We start from the raw sequence: 16,261 nt of genomic DNA on the forward strand, positions 1-16,261 counted from the left end.
CATGGTCTAAACCAGGGGTATATAGGGAGAGGCAGACCTGCTGCCGCTCTGGTTCCTTCTCAACCGCCTGCAACCGGAGAGTTGCAATGCCCACTAGCTTATCTTCTAGCTATCAGTGCTTCTTTGTTCATGTATTTTTTTTATCTTATTTTATCTTAGTATTCTTTAAAGTTTGTGCCTTTATTCCCCCCACGTTCCTTCTTTTTTGGGTGGCTGTGGCTAGGGCCTCGTTACCTTTAGGCTTTCCTCAGCTGTGGACTTTCCTCTGCTGATTATGCCCAAAATCCCAGACTTCAATCCCTGCTAGACCTGCCGCAGGTCTTTTCCGCTCCAGCTGCCTGCACTGCCTCGGAGAGTCCCACATCCCGTCAAAGTGCAAGGTCTGCACCAGGTACAAGAGCAGATTGAAGAAGCTGAGGGAGGATAGATTTAAGGTGGTCCTTATGGAGTGCTCACAGAAACCTGCAGAGTCTGATTTCTGCCCACTTATTCCCTCCTCCCCCCGCCTGTACATTGGGCCTCAGCCTCTGAGTCTTCCAGTGAGCAATGCTGCTTTGGCTCAGGCTCCAGTGTGCAAAGGGACAACTTAAGAGGCCTCCCAGCACTCTCAGAAGAAGAGATCTCAGTCACCTGAAAAATAATCCAAGTGCTAGGATCAAATCTTCCCAGAGACCAGTGTCTAAGGAGATCTCACCTCCCATTCCGAGTACCAGTGAGGCTCCTACTTCTTCCAGCACTTAGGACCCATTACAGCCAAAAAGGCCTTCTAACACTCAGCATAGTGAGAAGTCTTTCAGCAAACAACCCCACTTGCCACCGGCCTCAATACCTTTGGAGTTTTCTAGCCACAGGGACTCTTCCCATAAACCACCTGCCCCAGCTTTAGCATCCTCTGAATGTCACAGGCATAAGAAGCATACAGACCACTCATCCACTATTAACAGTATCTCATGACTCACCTTAGCTTGAGATTGCTGCACTCAATTGCTGGAACCACCATCATTCCTCTTCTATGAGGACTTCCCTATGGCAGAGGAACCTGATTCCCCTCTTCTGAGAGGCTCAGAGAGGATGCCTTTCTGGGTGCCCACCTGCACCTACTTACTAGTAGGTCCTACCATATCTCCTCACAAAAACTGGGCAACTGGTACAGACTTGGAGACCAACTCCCACTTGGCTGTAGGCACCTATTTGACTGCCAGTACAAACACCTCTAACCCCTCCATTGAGCACATATGATGATATATCTTCAGAGTTGGACATCCCTGTCCAGGATTCAGCTATCTTTACCTTCCAGTCTCCATCCTTTCAATGTACCCTGTTGAGGAAACTACGGGAATTAGTCAGCACCCTCCCTGCCTACCTACACAGGAACACCCCTTCGATCCTGCTCCCTTTCCATATGCCCCACCACATTGGGTATTCTGAAACCCTGGGGTCCCCTGAGAAGACCAGTTTTAAAGAGTGCCTTTATATTAGAAAGGCCCACTAAGATGAGCAGACTCTAATATCCAGGGAACATCCTCTCCAGAAAGCTTCATCTTCTCAGGGATACTTTGCAGAGGATCAGGAGCCAAGAACTGAGTGGTAAGCACTCCCTTCCAATAAATCCTCATTGTCCCCAGATGACGAAGTCATGCACCCTCTACCATCTTCTTTGGATGACTTTAAAGTTTTCAGGATCTAATGAAGAGTGTGGCAGAGACCCTACAAATTCCCCTTGAAGAGGTTCATGAGCTCCAGCATTCCCTTCTGGGTATTCTCCACATTTCATCTCAAAGCAAGCTAGCACTGCCTATTAATGGTGCCCTCTTGTCTCCAGCCCATACCATCTGGAAGACATCTGCCACCATTCCACCCATGTGCAAGAGGGCTGATGAAAAGTACGATGTTCTGGCCAAGGAATCCAAATATCTTTTTCCTATCCCACCATAGACTCCTTGATGGTTTATGCAGTCAATGAAAATAATAGGCAATACTGGCAGATATCTACTCCTTATGATAAACAGCTCAAGTGCCTAGATCTTTAGGCCACAAGAGCTACTCCTTGGCCACATTACAATTCGGAGTATCCAGCTATCATTCTCTGTTGCCAAAATATGACATTTACACCAACTACTCAAGATTTTCACAATGTATTGAACCTCTGCCACAAGACCGGAAGAATCAATTTCAAGATCTTATCTCCAAGGGACAGACCAACACAACAGTACCTTTGAAAGCCTCTCTCATTGCAGCTGACACAGCAACTTGTTCTATGGCTATCCCCATAGTTATATGTTTACTTCATGTTTGCAGTCCTCCACTCTTCTCCATGAAGTGCAGAATACCATAGAGGACTTCTCATTTGAAGGCACTAAGCTCTTCAGCAATGCAACAGCCAAGTCCCTGCACTCTCTCAAGGACTCCAGGGTGATTCTGCATTCCTTGGGTATTTATGTCCCAAGTAAATTATTGTATATAAATATAGTAAAGTATAATATAGTACATAAATATAAATTAAAGAAAATCAATTATAGTATAGTATATACATATAGTAAGTTGTAGACACCCTGCTCAATTTTTCACATCTTCTATTGCCAATCACTCTTGCAGTGATTATAAAACATCATTATATCCAGGAGATTGTTTAGTGTCCCTCGACTTCCAGGCTGCAAACTTGCATATAATTATGCATTCTACTCACAGACACTTCCCATGCTTTATTTTTGGAGATGACCACTACCAATATTGGGTCCTCCCTTTCAGTCTCTCAACCACACTGAGTCTTTACAAAAGTTCTGTAGGTGGTTACCTCCCATCTCCACCAGATGGAAATAGTCATCTTCCCATACCTGGATGATTGGCTTCTCAAGGACAGCTCCTTCTCTAAGGCCTTGGCTCTTTTTCATTCCTTGGGCCTCCACCTCAGTGCAGCGAAATCTAACCTATTACCTGCTCAACTGATAGACTTAATCAGAGCCACACTGGACTTATAATTGACAGTGGATATCTACCCACCGAGAGGTTCAACATGATGTCTACTCTCTTATCTACTGTGTAGCAGAGTCCTGAGACTACAGTGAGGTCCTGCCTACAACTCCTCGACCTTGTAGCGGTTTGCACATTTGTAACACACCATATTAGGCTTCACTCAAGATGTCTCTAACTCTGTCTCAGAACTGTTTATAAACCTGTCAGTGTCCATTTCCCAGAAGGTCTTCAACTCTCAACTGATGGAAGAACGTCTTCAGGCTCTTCCCCAGGATCTCTTATTTGCATCTACCTCCCACAAGGATTATCCTCACAGAAGTATCCATATTAGTTTAGGGAGCTCATCTTCAGGACTTCACAGCACTGGGCAAGTGGACCCCCCCCCCCCCCAGGAATCATTGCTCCACATCAACATTCTTGAACTATGGGTAGCCCACTCTGCATGCCATCAATTTTTACCCAAGATCAAGGGTCATGCCATAAGGATCGTGACTGACAACAGGGTGGTAACGTACTACATCAACAGCCAAGAAGGAGCAAAATCCCCATCCTTATGCACAGAAACAATTAAGCTCTGGAATTTGTGTTTACCCCATCAAATTGACATATCTGTGGCATATCTACCAGCTATGCAGAACACCATGGCAGATGCTCTGAGGGGGTATTTCCATCAGGATTATGAATGGGAACTGAATTCTTTTGGAAGATCTGCTTCACCTAGGGTACCCCCAAAATTTTCTTGACACCATCCAAAATGAAATGCCATCACTTCCGCTTGAGGGGCAGGCTGCTAGACACCTACCCTCCAATGCCTCTGTTTTTCAAAGTCCTAAACCTGCTGAAACAGGAAAAGGCAATGGTTATCCTTATAGCTCCAACATGGTTGTGGCCAGTATGGTTTCAACAACTGATTCATCTAGCATTGAGATCATTTCTTTTTTTCTCTCTTGGCAGCAGACCTTCTGTCCTCAGGCCATATAACCCACCCCAATTTCTCATTGCTATACCTCCAGGCATGGTTCCTCGATGGCTCTTGAGCCTATAACAGTACTGTTGTCCTGAGATGTAGTCTGTGCTGCTGAACAATAGGAAGCCTGTCCTAAGAAAAACCTACCTACAGAAGTGGAAGCATTTCCAGCTTTGGTGCAAACAGCAGTTGTTGTCTCCATCTGAGTCTTCTTTCTCTTTACTGTACTGGACTATCTGTTGAATTAAAAAACCCTGGGATTATCTTTCAGCTCTATCCAGGTCCACCTGGCTGCCATTACAGCCTTCCACCAACCATTGGAGAGGTTTTCAGTTTTCACTCACTCTACCACTACAAGATTCCTGAAGGGTTTAACCAACCTCTTTCCTCGTGTAAGACAGCCCACTCTACTGTGGAATGTTAATTTTGTCCTCAGAACTTTGAGAAAAAACATCATTTGATCCCATGGGGAGTTCCTCTCTTCTCCCCTTGTCCCTTAAAACTGCATTCCTCCTTATCTGAGTCATAAGAATGAGCAAACTGGGTCTCCTGTAGCTGATCCACCTTACACGGTGTTCTACCAAAACAAGGTGACTCTTTATTCCCATCCTTGCTTTCTTCCTAAAGTCTCCACAGGCTTCCACATCAGTTAGGGCATCTAACTACTATTTTTTATCCCACTCCTCATGTTTCAAGGGAAGAGGGCAGTCTGCATACTCAAGTTGATTGATGAGCCCTCATTTTCTCTCTTGACAGAACTAAAACTTTTTGATCCTCTCTCTTTGCTTCCATTGCTAACTCCTCTTTCCTCACAAAGACTATCTAAATGAGTCTCAGGTTGCCTCATAATGTTATGAAACTTCTAGGGTGCACCCTCCACCTCGTGTGGCTGTTTATTCCACCAGAGCTCAGTCCACCTCTGTAGCTCTGTTTAAGAACATATCTGTTGCAGACATCTGCAGAGGTGTCACTTGGTCATTAGTGCACGCTTCAACTTCCAACCATTGGATATTGTTATACCTTTGTCTTCTAGATTGAAGAGCCCTCTGATATCAACTTTCTGTTTCCCATGTAAGGTACCTATAGATTTTGATCAAGTCAGCCCTTCACCTTGTGTTTGTTAAGCTAAGCAGATGGAACTCCATACCAGGAGTCTTTCACTATAAGGCATGTTTTCTAATCCTATAGTCATTCTTGTGGCTCTTACTGAACACTCTCCAGTTTATCCTTCTTGAATTATGGACATCAGAACTGGACATAGATCAGTAGTGGTTGCACTAGTGCCAAACACAGAGATAATATAACCTCCATACTCCTACTTGATATTGGCCTGTTTATACATCCAAGTATTGCATTGCCCCTTTTCGACACAGCGTTGCACTGGGAACTCATGTGCAACTATTATCTACTATAACCCCCAAATCCTTTTCAGAGTCACTGCTTCCCAAGATAGAGCCCTACATCGTGTGAGTATAGCACTGAGAATTAGTGAGGGGAGGGAGGGCAGAAGGGGGTGCAAGCACTCCATTGGACATTCCTATGAAACATTCCACCAACGGCTGCTCTGTTTCTACATCCCACGAGGATGAATGCACAGAGTCCATCTCAAAGAACTACAGTTACAGGTGAGTAACTTTCATTTATTGATCCACAGGTGGATCAATTAAGTTAATGATGTTTGCCCCTCCCTGAAATCCATGGTGGATATTGATCGTGTCTTTATACTGTATACAAAATTAATCTTGTAAATGCAATCCTCATGAGTTACATGATAATAGTTATTGTAAGATTTATATTCTTTAAGCAAAAAATCATATATCAGAAACAACTATGTAAATTAAGTGATTTCAGTGTGTCTTGAGATATAATCCATACTGTTCAGTATCATTCATCAGTTTCACTTGACACTAGAACCCCTTTGTTGTTCATAAGTGTGTTTTTGATTTCAAGAATGCAGTACTATTTTCTTTTGATAATTTATTATTTAAAGGGAACTGGGAGAGGCATAGAAAATCAGATTAATTATTTAAAATCCCTCAAAATCAATGTTTTCTTGTATTTTGTTTTGCTTTACTTTACATGTTTTAAGGTGACTTAGAACAAAATAGGGTGTCATTACCATTCTTGTTCCCAAATGTTTGGTTTGGCATTTAATCCAAGGCCTCAGTTGCAGACTGAAGTGCCAGCAGCTGAAGCTGAAAACAAGACTGTGGTGGGCAAACTCAAGATTTAATTTCAGAAAGAGTGTTTATATTTTCCCAGGGGCCACATTAATGAGAGTCCAAGCCCTAAATGTTACCACCAACACATTTTAAAGGACCAGTTACCCAGTTTTTAAAGTGTGGTGTCACCTCGAGTATTTTTCTTAATTTTTTCTCTCTCTCCTGACTTTAAAAGAAAAGCAATAAAGCTGTATCATTTTTGGCTGAATACACTGCCATATATGGGGGAAACACTTTTCATAAAGATACGTGTAATCTGTCTGTGCCACAAAGATGCATTTAAGACTGCTCAGTCCCATCTATTATTTCCGTATCAACAGTGTTTTGATCATTCAGCTTTGAGGTAACAATATGGAACATGATGCTATACAAAAAATTGCTATTAGCCAATATGTACACATGAGTGAAAAGGGCCCAGTAATTGGGGTGCTGAAACCGGACTATGCTACATCACCCAAGCCCTGGTCAGGGTGAACTTCTGACCAATAGGTTAGCGCCAAGAGCGACAGTGGTGACGGGGTCACTGAGAGTTCTTTAGCTCAGTTTCCTGCTCATTCAGCTGGGCCTGTTTTGTGGCTTTAATAGGATTAAAGAAACATTTACATTGAGGCTTTAGGAGCATTTTCACACTGCTCCTTTACCCAGCTCAAAGAGCAATATAAACCCAAAGCATTAAGTAGGGGATTTATGTAACGTTGTAGTGTAAAATGAGTTGGTGCACCTGGCTCTCCCTGCTTTCTCCTCATTGAACAAGGCATTCTGAAGCAGTGTGCTGTGTATGCATGTATGATAGAGAAATTAGCTTAAGATTTTCCATGCTTAGGAAATGCCTTTTAGTCCATAAAACTTTCGATATTATCATGATCATTTTCAAATATTAAATTGAAATTGATGGCTCTCATAATGTAGGGAGAGTACAGTATTCCAGTTGCTAGGCCCTGCTAGGTGGAGACATATTTCAGCATATACAGCTGCTAACTTGAGCATCTGTTTGTGGGCTTCTCTTTCATTTCATTGTCTGCCACAGTTTTATACCATATCATAAATCTCCAAGCTGTACTACTGGATCTTTTTTTTTAATTTTTAATTTAATTTTAATTTTTTAAATCAAAAAGCAAGCGGGCAGGAACATGGCCAAATTGCAAGCCTCTGGCAGGCACGGAATTTGCCCTCCCCCACAATGTGCGGCCCCATTGGCCTGACTGGAGCTGCGCCCCCTCCCCCAATATAGAAGTCAAACTATGCCTATGGGCAGGAAAAATACATTAATTCTGTACACTTTGTTTTTGTTTATTATAAAACATGACAGGAATGACTAAATACACAATTATTTTAATTTTTTACTACATAATGTAGAAAATCATACCGACTTGAGTAATTTAGTTGAAACTGTATGAGAAAACTTAAGTGTATGTGTGTTTTTGTCTCTGTGTATGTGTGTATATAGATAGATATATTACAACTGCCCTATAATAAAGTTACAAGAATATGAAATTCTGTCCTTAAAACAAGTAAAAGCTGTTCCATTCTTTTGTGTGTCTCTCCACTGTATTAATCTACAAAGAATTAGTCTGATTTTGTACTCATTATTGGGCTAAACTCTGATTGAAAGTGAGTTTTTGCTAAGGAAAAGACTGCAGAATCAATCAAAATGGGGGGGGGGCGGGAATGGCAGACTAAATTGCAACCTTCAGTAGTAAGATGTCTGTTGGATATTATGGTGTGTCAAAGCTATGTTCATTGTGATGTAGCTGTGTTGTATTTATAACCTTTACATGCATCAAGAAAATTACTGTGATAGATCCACAAACTGTGGATTTAGGACTGCCAACCCGAAATCATGTAACATGCACTGGTGTAAACTGTTCATATGAATAAGAGTTTTCAGGTTATGCTCCTCCACTGCCCTTCACCCATATTTCAGTGCGGGGGGGGATTGTTTATCAGACTAGTATGGGGTAGGCAGCCCCTTGCATCGGGGAAAGAAGGGGTAAGCCGAGCAGCTCTGGAGCCTTGTTTCTTCTGGCTACCTTCCTTTCCCTTCAACCAGAATGCACATGGAGACTGTGCCTGGGTTGAAAGGGGAGAGATAAGGGAATGGAAGAGGTTACCTCACCACCACCCCATTGTCCATTTACCAGGCCATGTGGGGAGGAGAGACCTAATGGGCTCTTCTGCCCTTCTCCACTTCTGTATGTAAAGCCATTATGGGCAAATAGCAGCCATTTTCCTGCCATTGTTTCCCCACCCTGCCTGCCCTGTGACTGCGATATACTTTGAACTATGTTTCTCATACGCTGTGGGTCTGATCAGTTTGGTTTTTTGGGAGATCACGAAGGAATTTTTCCCTCAAGGCAGGATTGACATGGTGTCTGGCAGGGGGGAGGTTTCCCCTCCCATCATCCTGGAAGCCCATTTTTAGGTTAATAAAGATGTAGGCAAACATTTAAAGTTGTAAATTTAGTAAGAGAAATTAGTAATTTTCTCACAACTTATGGCTGTTGTGCAATGCAGCTCTCAGAGGCATACATGAGTAAGAGATGTCAGGGTTGATGGAAACTAAGACTTCGCAAACTGAGGAACCCCTCATGAGTACCCTCATTCCCCCTTGCACAATGAGGACAAGAGCATTAAGAGGTGGGCTGAATCCACCTATAACTATTGGTTATATAGCATGAGCCAGTTAGCACTGCACTGGACTCAAGCTAAATGCCTGCTATTGGGGAGTAGGGTGGTGAGAATTAGATGCTCCCCTTTGCTATTAAAGTAAATATTAGTAAAGTTGAAGGCTTCCACTTTAAATCTATTTCTGTGTTTTTTGTTCTGTTGCATATCCTGATCAGTAATGTATTCCAGCATTGCATATAATTCAAAGTAAACCATTGACATTCCTTCACTCAGATTTTATTTTGAGTACATAAAATTAGATATATTGGCAGGTATGACAGTAATTGTAAAATGTTTTATTTAATGTGATGTAATCCACATTACTGTATAAATCATTTAAAAGTTTAATCAGTCCAACATGATCAACTTGGATTAATTACTTTTGCGTAAACCATCCATAGTTTTCTCTTTTCTCAGTCATAGGGCAGATCCTCTTTTTAAGTTCTGTTTGCACCATCCAGTGGCACGGACGGGATTTAAAAGTTGAGCTAAAGCTGCATCTGAGGATTTCCTTAGCAAATGGGGAATCCTCCATCTGATTTTACCCGCTCTGCTCCAGCCCCTGGACATAATGAGTGATTGGAGGCAGGGAGGATATGTGTCAGGCATAACTGGAGACCAACATAAAGCTACCTATGTATCCCCCCAACCCACACACACACACATCAAGCACTACTCTGACATATCTGGGGATCTGTCCATTATGTGTATCTTTGTAACAGATGGTCTCTTTATACTAACTTGTTCGCTGTATGACTCCAAAATTTTGTGATTTTTTTCTACAGCAGAAAACATGAGCCTTACAAAGATATTATAAAAAGCATATTCATCTGAATTTCACTGAAAGCTATGGGAGTAACTCTTTCAAAAGCCAATTTCATTTACGTATTTCCAAAAAAAAAGTTTCTAGTTACCAAAATAGTTAAAATAAATACTTCCACAACATTTGTCTTATTTATGCAATAAAATATCTCTATCCTTTACTTGAGGAGGATGGGGTTGGATGGCCTAGAGAAGGGATTATGAGACGGTATTTAACTTTTTGAGGTTTGGACCGTTGAGTCTATGAATAAAATCCTCTCTTTCCTTAATCATCATACAAGCACCCAAAAAGGTTGGAATTGGGTTCATTTTCATATATTTAAAAATGAAAAAAAAAGTTTTACTGCGTTGTTTTTTTTTCCTCTGCTCACTAGTGGTCCCTTGTGATTTATGAATCATAAGGCTATTCCATTCCTATTAGAGTAGTCAGCTAATAAAGGGACTTCTGTACAGAACATAAATTGTATACATCTTTACACCTTATACTAAAGATTATTTATTTATTGGTTATATTTGGTGTAAAGGTAAAGTGTAATGCTCTTTCTATCTTTTTGAGTTCCTTGATTGTGTTTTATTGTTGATATTTAGTTATAAGTTATCAGTTACAGGAGATGGATCACTCAATAATTGCCCTGTTCTGTTCATTCCCTCTGGAGCATCTGGCATTTGGTCACTGTCGGAAGACAGGATACTGGGGGCTAGATGCACCACTGGTCTGACCCAGTATAACCGTTCTTGTGCTCTTAATTTATCACTCATGTCCAAAGTACAGTTATGTTCACTTGTATCTAAAGCTATACTCAACTTACCAGCTATAGATTTTTGTTTCTGTTTTAAGTTATTGTTTGCTTGCTAGGTACACTATAAAAATTAGTTTTATAAATTGAATTGAGTCCAGAAGTAACCCATACTGCTGTATGTCATTCCATTGAATAGAAATAAATAGGCATTTTCTATGATCAGATGTAGGACTTCAATGCAAGTACATTCAGTAGTAAGTGCTTGCAAGATTGGACCCAAAGAGGCAAATCCAGTCACTTCCTCTACAGGTGCAGAGGAGCCCCTTATAAGTGGAAATGCTACATTTCCACCACTTGGTGGGGGAGTCAGATGTACTGAACCAGGCAGAGGTTCACCCAGCTGCACAGCACAGAGCCCTGCTTTCTGGAGTTTCCTATAAACCAGGGTACAGGACTGAGTATGGATGGGCTAGGAGTGGGATCAGAAGATCCACTACTATAGAGATCCTGCACCTGCAGAGAAGGAGGTGTAAAGGTCACTGTAGCTATGTAGAGTTGCCAACCCTCCAGGATTGTCCTGGAATCTCCAGGAATCAAAGATCAATCTTTAAATAAGGATTATGTCATGTGATGAAACCTCCAGGAATATGTCCAACCCAAATTGGCAGCCTGGAGGCTAAGGAAGGGTTTGTTTTTTCATCTTTCATCTGCTGCACAACTACCTAGCACATAGCCCTGTGCACAGGCTTCACACTGGAGGAGAGAATTTAGGCCAAAATCTATTGTTACGGTGTTCTTGTACATTCAGACTCATGAGCCTTATTTTTGTGTATACAATGCCCCTTTACGGGGCCACATAACTTTCACCTCAGTATTGTCAACTATTTAAATTTCTTGTTATTTTCTCAACTTTGAGAGTTAGAAAAATAGCTTACCTTTCACCTACTTTTCCATGTTTGACAAAGCTTTATTTGAGAGCTATGTCCTAACTGATCAACTTTGAACAAGTGAAAGCGAAGAAGCATTTTATAACTCTTTACTTGCAAATTTTGAAATAAATTTCTAATCAAATCTTTTTGGTTCATGGACGATATCTTCCAATTATTTTTATTCTTTTTACTCTTCGGTTGCCCTGTTATTTAAAAATGGAAATGGAAAGCGTGCCTCAGCCAGATATGTTCTAATTTATTTTTCCTCCTCTTATTTCCTGCAATAGGATGCTGCTCACGTGAAGTCCATGGGAGCAGGAACAGAGCCTTTATCAAGCTCGCTTTAAAACTAAAGAGAGCTGTTGTATTTAAAAATGTATATACCTTTTTAAAAAGCAAATGTCTTTACCTGCATCAATAATAATATTAAATAGATGATTAAACTGCACATTTTTTAAAATCTTATATCCTTTTCACTATTTATGCTGCTTATTTACTTTTTGTACTTGACTTTTCAAAAACTAGTTGGTTTCTTTCCAATTAAGCACTTAGCTTAATGCTTGAGTGTCTTGATATTATGATTCATTAAATCTTTTTTTTTACACCATTTAATTTCTGACCTAAAGTACCTGACAGAGCACTCTAAATTCCAAGGGTATTTTTTTCCTTAGCTGGATTTTTTTTTTCTATGGAAAACTACTTCAAACATGATACTTCATCCAGGTAAAGAACTGTCTTCCATTTGAGGATGAATGTCACCTGGTGGTGTTGCTTTGAGTCCAAGCTGATTCTTGGAAAGGTGCAGGTTTGATCAGTCTAGTAATACCAAGGGAAAGTTTTCTCTGAGAATATGCTATAGTTGCGTAGTTCAGGAGTCTTTGCTGGCTGGCATCCTCAGAAGCAATTTGATTAGAGTCCTTAGAGTCTAAAGCCTGTAGATTATTATTTTTTGCTTATGGATCTTTCCTCCTGCTCTAGAAACCTCTCCTGTGGTGTCATGAATGATGACCTGCTGAGAGCCACAGGCACTCTATCTGTTTATGTTTTAAAACTAGGAGGTCTTTTCTTTGATGACATTGTTGCAGCTGCAGCTTTATAGAGTGCTTCCCCCACAGCTGTACTGAACTTTGATTCACTTTGGCATGAAATACTCCCAATCTTGCTTTTTCAATAAAAAGTAAATATTACAATAAAAATGGTGCTGCTTTTGCTTGTGGCTACAGTCTCACCAGTGCTCAGAGAGGAATTCAAAACTCAAAGTGATCTCCAAAATACAAATGTTTCATAGATGAATAATAGAATTTATTTTGCTGTTATCCAAATTTTAGGGCTCGGACATCTTGTTTTAATACACATGCAATTCCCCCTTTGCAAAGGCTGGCTGACCATAGATTCACTGCAGCAATGAGATTTTGTTTTCTTGGCCGAGCCTGGAACCCAATGTGAACCCAACCCACTCTTATTCTTTGAAGGGATCTAATATGTAAAGAGATGGTTTAGGCATTTTCTGTGGTCTCATGCAATCCTGTGCCTTCAAGTATACTATCTTGTTCTATGATCCTTTCAGATCTTACAAGCTAAGCATGGTCATTCCAAAGTCCATAGGAAACCCCTAACTGTCAAAGTGATGCTGCTGATTTAGGAATTCTTCCCTCTAAGTTAGATCAGTACTGAAACAATGCCCCAGTATGGTGTTAGGGGTCACTTTACTGTTTGTTTTTTGGTACGACATAACATCTACTTGGCACTGGTGAGGCCTCAACTGGAATACTGTGTCCAGTTCTCAGCACCATACTTTTAGAAAGATGTGGACAAATTGGAGAGAGTCCAAAGGAGAGCCATATATATATATATGATAAAAGCTTTAGGAAAACCGGCCCTGTGAGGAATGGTTGAAAAAACTGGGCATATTTAGTATTAAAAAACTGAAGGGGCACCCGATAAGTTTACAAATATAAGTGCGGTTATAAAGAGGACAGTTATCAGTTGTTCTCCATGTCCACTGAAGGTAAGACCAGAAGTAACAGGGTTACCTGCAGCAAGGGAGATTTTGGTTAGATACTAGGAAAAACTTTGAGTATAAGGCACTGGACTAGGCTTCCAAAGGAGGTCATGGACTGGCCATCATGGGAGGGTTCTAAGTACAGGTTAGACAATCACTGTCAAGGATGCTCTAGATATGCCTCAGTCCAGAGGTCTGGCCTAGATGACCTCTCAAGGGGCCTTCCACCCCTGTTTTTCTATGATAATGTGGTCAAGTGAAGATGCCATGACACTTTTTGTGAAAGCAGGGTGTTAACACCAATGTTATGGCTGTATGCTGACTTAGGTAACTAAATTCATAGAAATGTAGAACTGGAAGGGACCTTGAAAGGTCATTGAGTCCAGTCCCCTGCCTTCACAGCAGGACCAAATACCGTTCCTGACAGATTATTTTGCCCCAGATCCCTAAATGGTCCCCTCAAGGATTGAACTCACAACCCTGGGTTTAGCAGGCCAATGCTCAAACCACTGAGCTATCCCTCCCCCAAAAATTAAATTAAGCAACTAGAAATATGGAGGAGAGCTAGTGCTGTTTCACTTACATGGAGCACAGTTTGAGAACAGCTGATATACTTGTATCATGTTTCATATAAGCTTCATAGAATCATAGAATACCAGGGTTGGACGGGACCTCAGGAGGTCATCTAGTCCAACCCCCTGCTCAAGGCAGGACCAATCCCCAAATTATGACATCTAAAATCATCCTTACAGTTTCAGTTCAATAGAACATTTTTCCTCACTTCACTTCCTAACTGAAACTGATTATGCTGTTTTGCTGTGAAATGGTTAACACCTGCCACATTTTATCTCCAAGGGTAGGTCTACACTGACCCGGTAGTTCGGCGGTGAGCGATCGAACTTCTGGGTTCGACTTATCGCGTCTTGTCTGGACGAGATAAGTCGAACCCGGAAGTGCTCGCCATCGACTGCGGTACTCCAGCTAGACGAGAGGAGTACCGCGGAGTCGACGGGGGAGCCTGCTTGCCACATGTGGACCGAGGTAAGTTCGAACTAAGGTACTTCGAACTTCAGCTACGTTATTCATGTAGCTGAAGTTGCGTACCTTAGTTCGAATTAGGGGGTTAGTGTAGACCTGGCCCAAGATAGGTGAACTGTGAGAACAATAAATATGTTATGTACATCGGAGGGTTAATGTAATTTTTAGATAATACTTGTAAACCAGTTTGAGACCAGGTGCTTAATGCAAAGGAGTAATAGTATTGTACAATGGTTATATGATTTATGTTGTGATTGCCAAATCCTGGATGATATTTCATGGTTCCTTTACTTAATATATAGCTCCATTGGAAGCAAATAATATAATTATAAAGTAATTTGTACCTTTTAGCTTAGTGTATTTCCTGATAACTCTCATTTACACAATAATAAAATAAATCATTATAAATCTTTCTTTGCTGTTTGCTTTTCAGTCAGGAATGGTGATTCCTATTATTTAAATAAGATGATATCATTATGCCAGTAGAATTATTGTAACACATCTGTGTGAGCATGACTCACTGTCAGCCAGTCAGATTACTCGATTTCTCCATTTCATTTGCTAATGTAATTTATTTGTTTAAATATACTAAAGGAAAATGCAGATGCAGTACCCTGAAAGCATTATCCTGGCCTGACTATATTTGGATTGTAAATTGACACTGATCAACAGAGCAATAAAAGCCTTCAGGAGGTTTTGCAGCTGATTTAGCACCCAATCCTGCAAGGTGCTGAGAACACTCAAGTCCCATTAAATGCCTCAATCGTTCAGGGCCCTCACTATTTTGTAGGAAGGATGCTCCAGAGACGTCCTCTGTGACCTTGGGTAAGTCACTTAGCCTTCCTAAGCCTCAGTTCCTTATCTGTACAATGGAGTTAATAGCACTGCCCTATCTCACAGGAGTGCTGTGAGGATAAATACATTAGGCAGTGTGAGGAGCTCAGATACTATAGTGATTGGGGCTATATACAGGGCCAACTCCAGGCACCAGCTGAGCAAGCAGGTGCTTGGGGCGGCCAAGGGGAAGGGGCGGCACGTTGGGCTCTTCGGCGGCAATTCAGCAGAGGGTCCATGTCCCTCTCGGAGGGAAGGACTTGCCGCTGAAGAAGAAAGCGGTGCAGTGGAGCTGCCGCTGATCACGATCATGGCTTTTTTTTGTTTTTTTCTTCGCCGCTTGGGGCGGCAAAAACCCTGGAGCCGGCCTTGGCTATATAAGTGCCTAAAATAAATAGACAGACAGGAGATGTTAATCCCCTTAATTTCTGCCTGTCGCAATATACAATATATAACACATAATGCAATTCTGAACTGGCAATGATGGGTTTTTTATACATTTCTGTTCATTTTGAAATGTATTTTATTGTGGTTGTAAATAACCATTGCAACTTTATTTACATGTGTCCAAAAGAAAAAAAATATGAATTAGTTTTACTAGGACTAAAGTGTGAGAAGTTATTTTTAATGGAACTTGTATAATCTAGGTAGTGTTATTCTTAATAGCCTATTACTAGTATTTGTGTTCTTCTTCTTCTTCTTCTTCTTCTTGAAGTGGGAAGGAAACAGGAAATATTGAAATGACACTGAGGGTGCAGAAGAGGGTGTTTTAAGGCTAGGATGATTGGTCCTGGTAGAAATCCAATGCTGCCAGTTCCAGCCCTGTTTGGAGTACCTATGAAGAAACCGGATTTTTTACCTGTTCTAGTTCAGCAGCTTTTGTGTCAATATATTTTTTAAATATCATCTCATGTGCCAACTCAGAAAATCCCATGCTCTAAAAACTCATCCTATGAACATGGTTGACAGGTCAGTTGCTACACTTTAGGATCGTACTCCCCATATAACAGAGAGAAGGGAAGGGCCAGCCAGTTCTCTGCGCAGTGTTCCCTTCCCTACCACCCTTG

The 16,261-nt window shown here is 41.2% G+C and overlaps 1 protein-coding gene across 8 annotated transcripts in view; it reads left to right on the top strand.

Annotated features, from left to right (window-relative positions):
- The window catches only part of CCDC91 (coiled-coil domain containing 91), a 348,558-nt gene that overhangs the window by 317,897 nt on the left and 14,400 nt on the right, over positions 1 to 16,261 (top strand). The window lies entirely within an intron of this gene.

This window comes from Malaclemys terrapin, chromosome 1, assembly GCF_027887155.1.
Source record: "Malaclemys terrapin pileata isolate rMalTer1 chromosome 1, rMalTer1.hap1, whole genome shotgun sequence".
Taxonomy (NCBI): domain Eukaryota; kingdom Metazoa; phylum Chordata; order Testudines; family Emydidae; genus Malaclemys; species Malaclemys terrapin.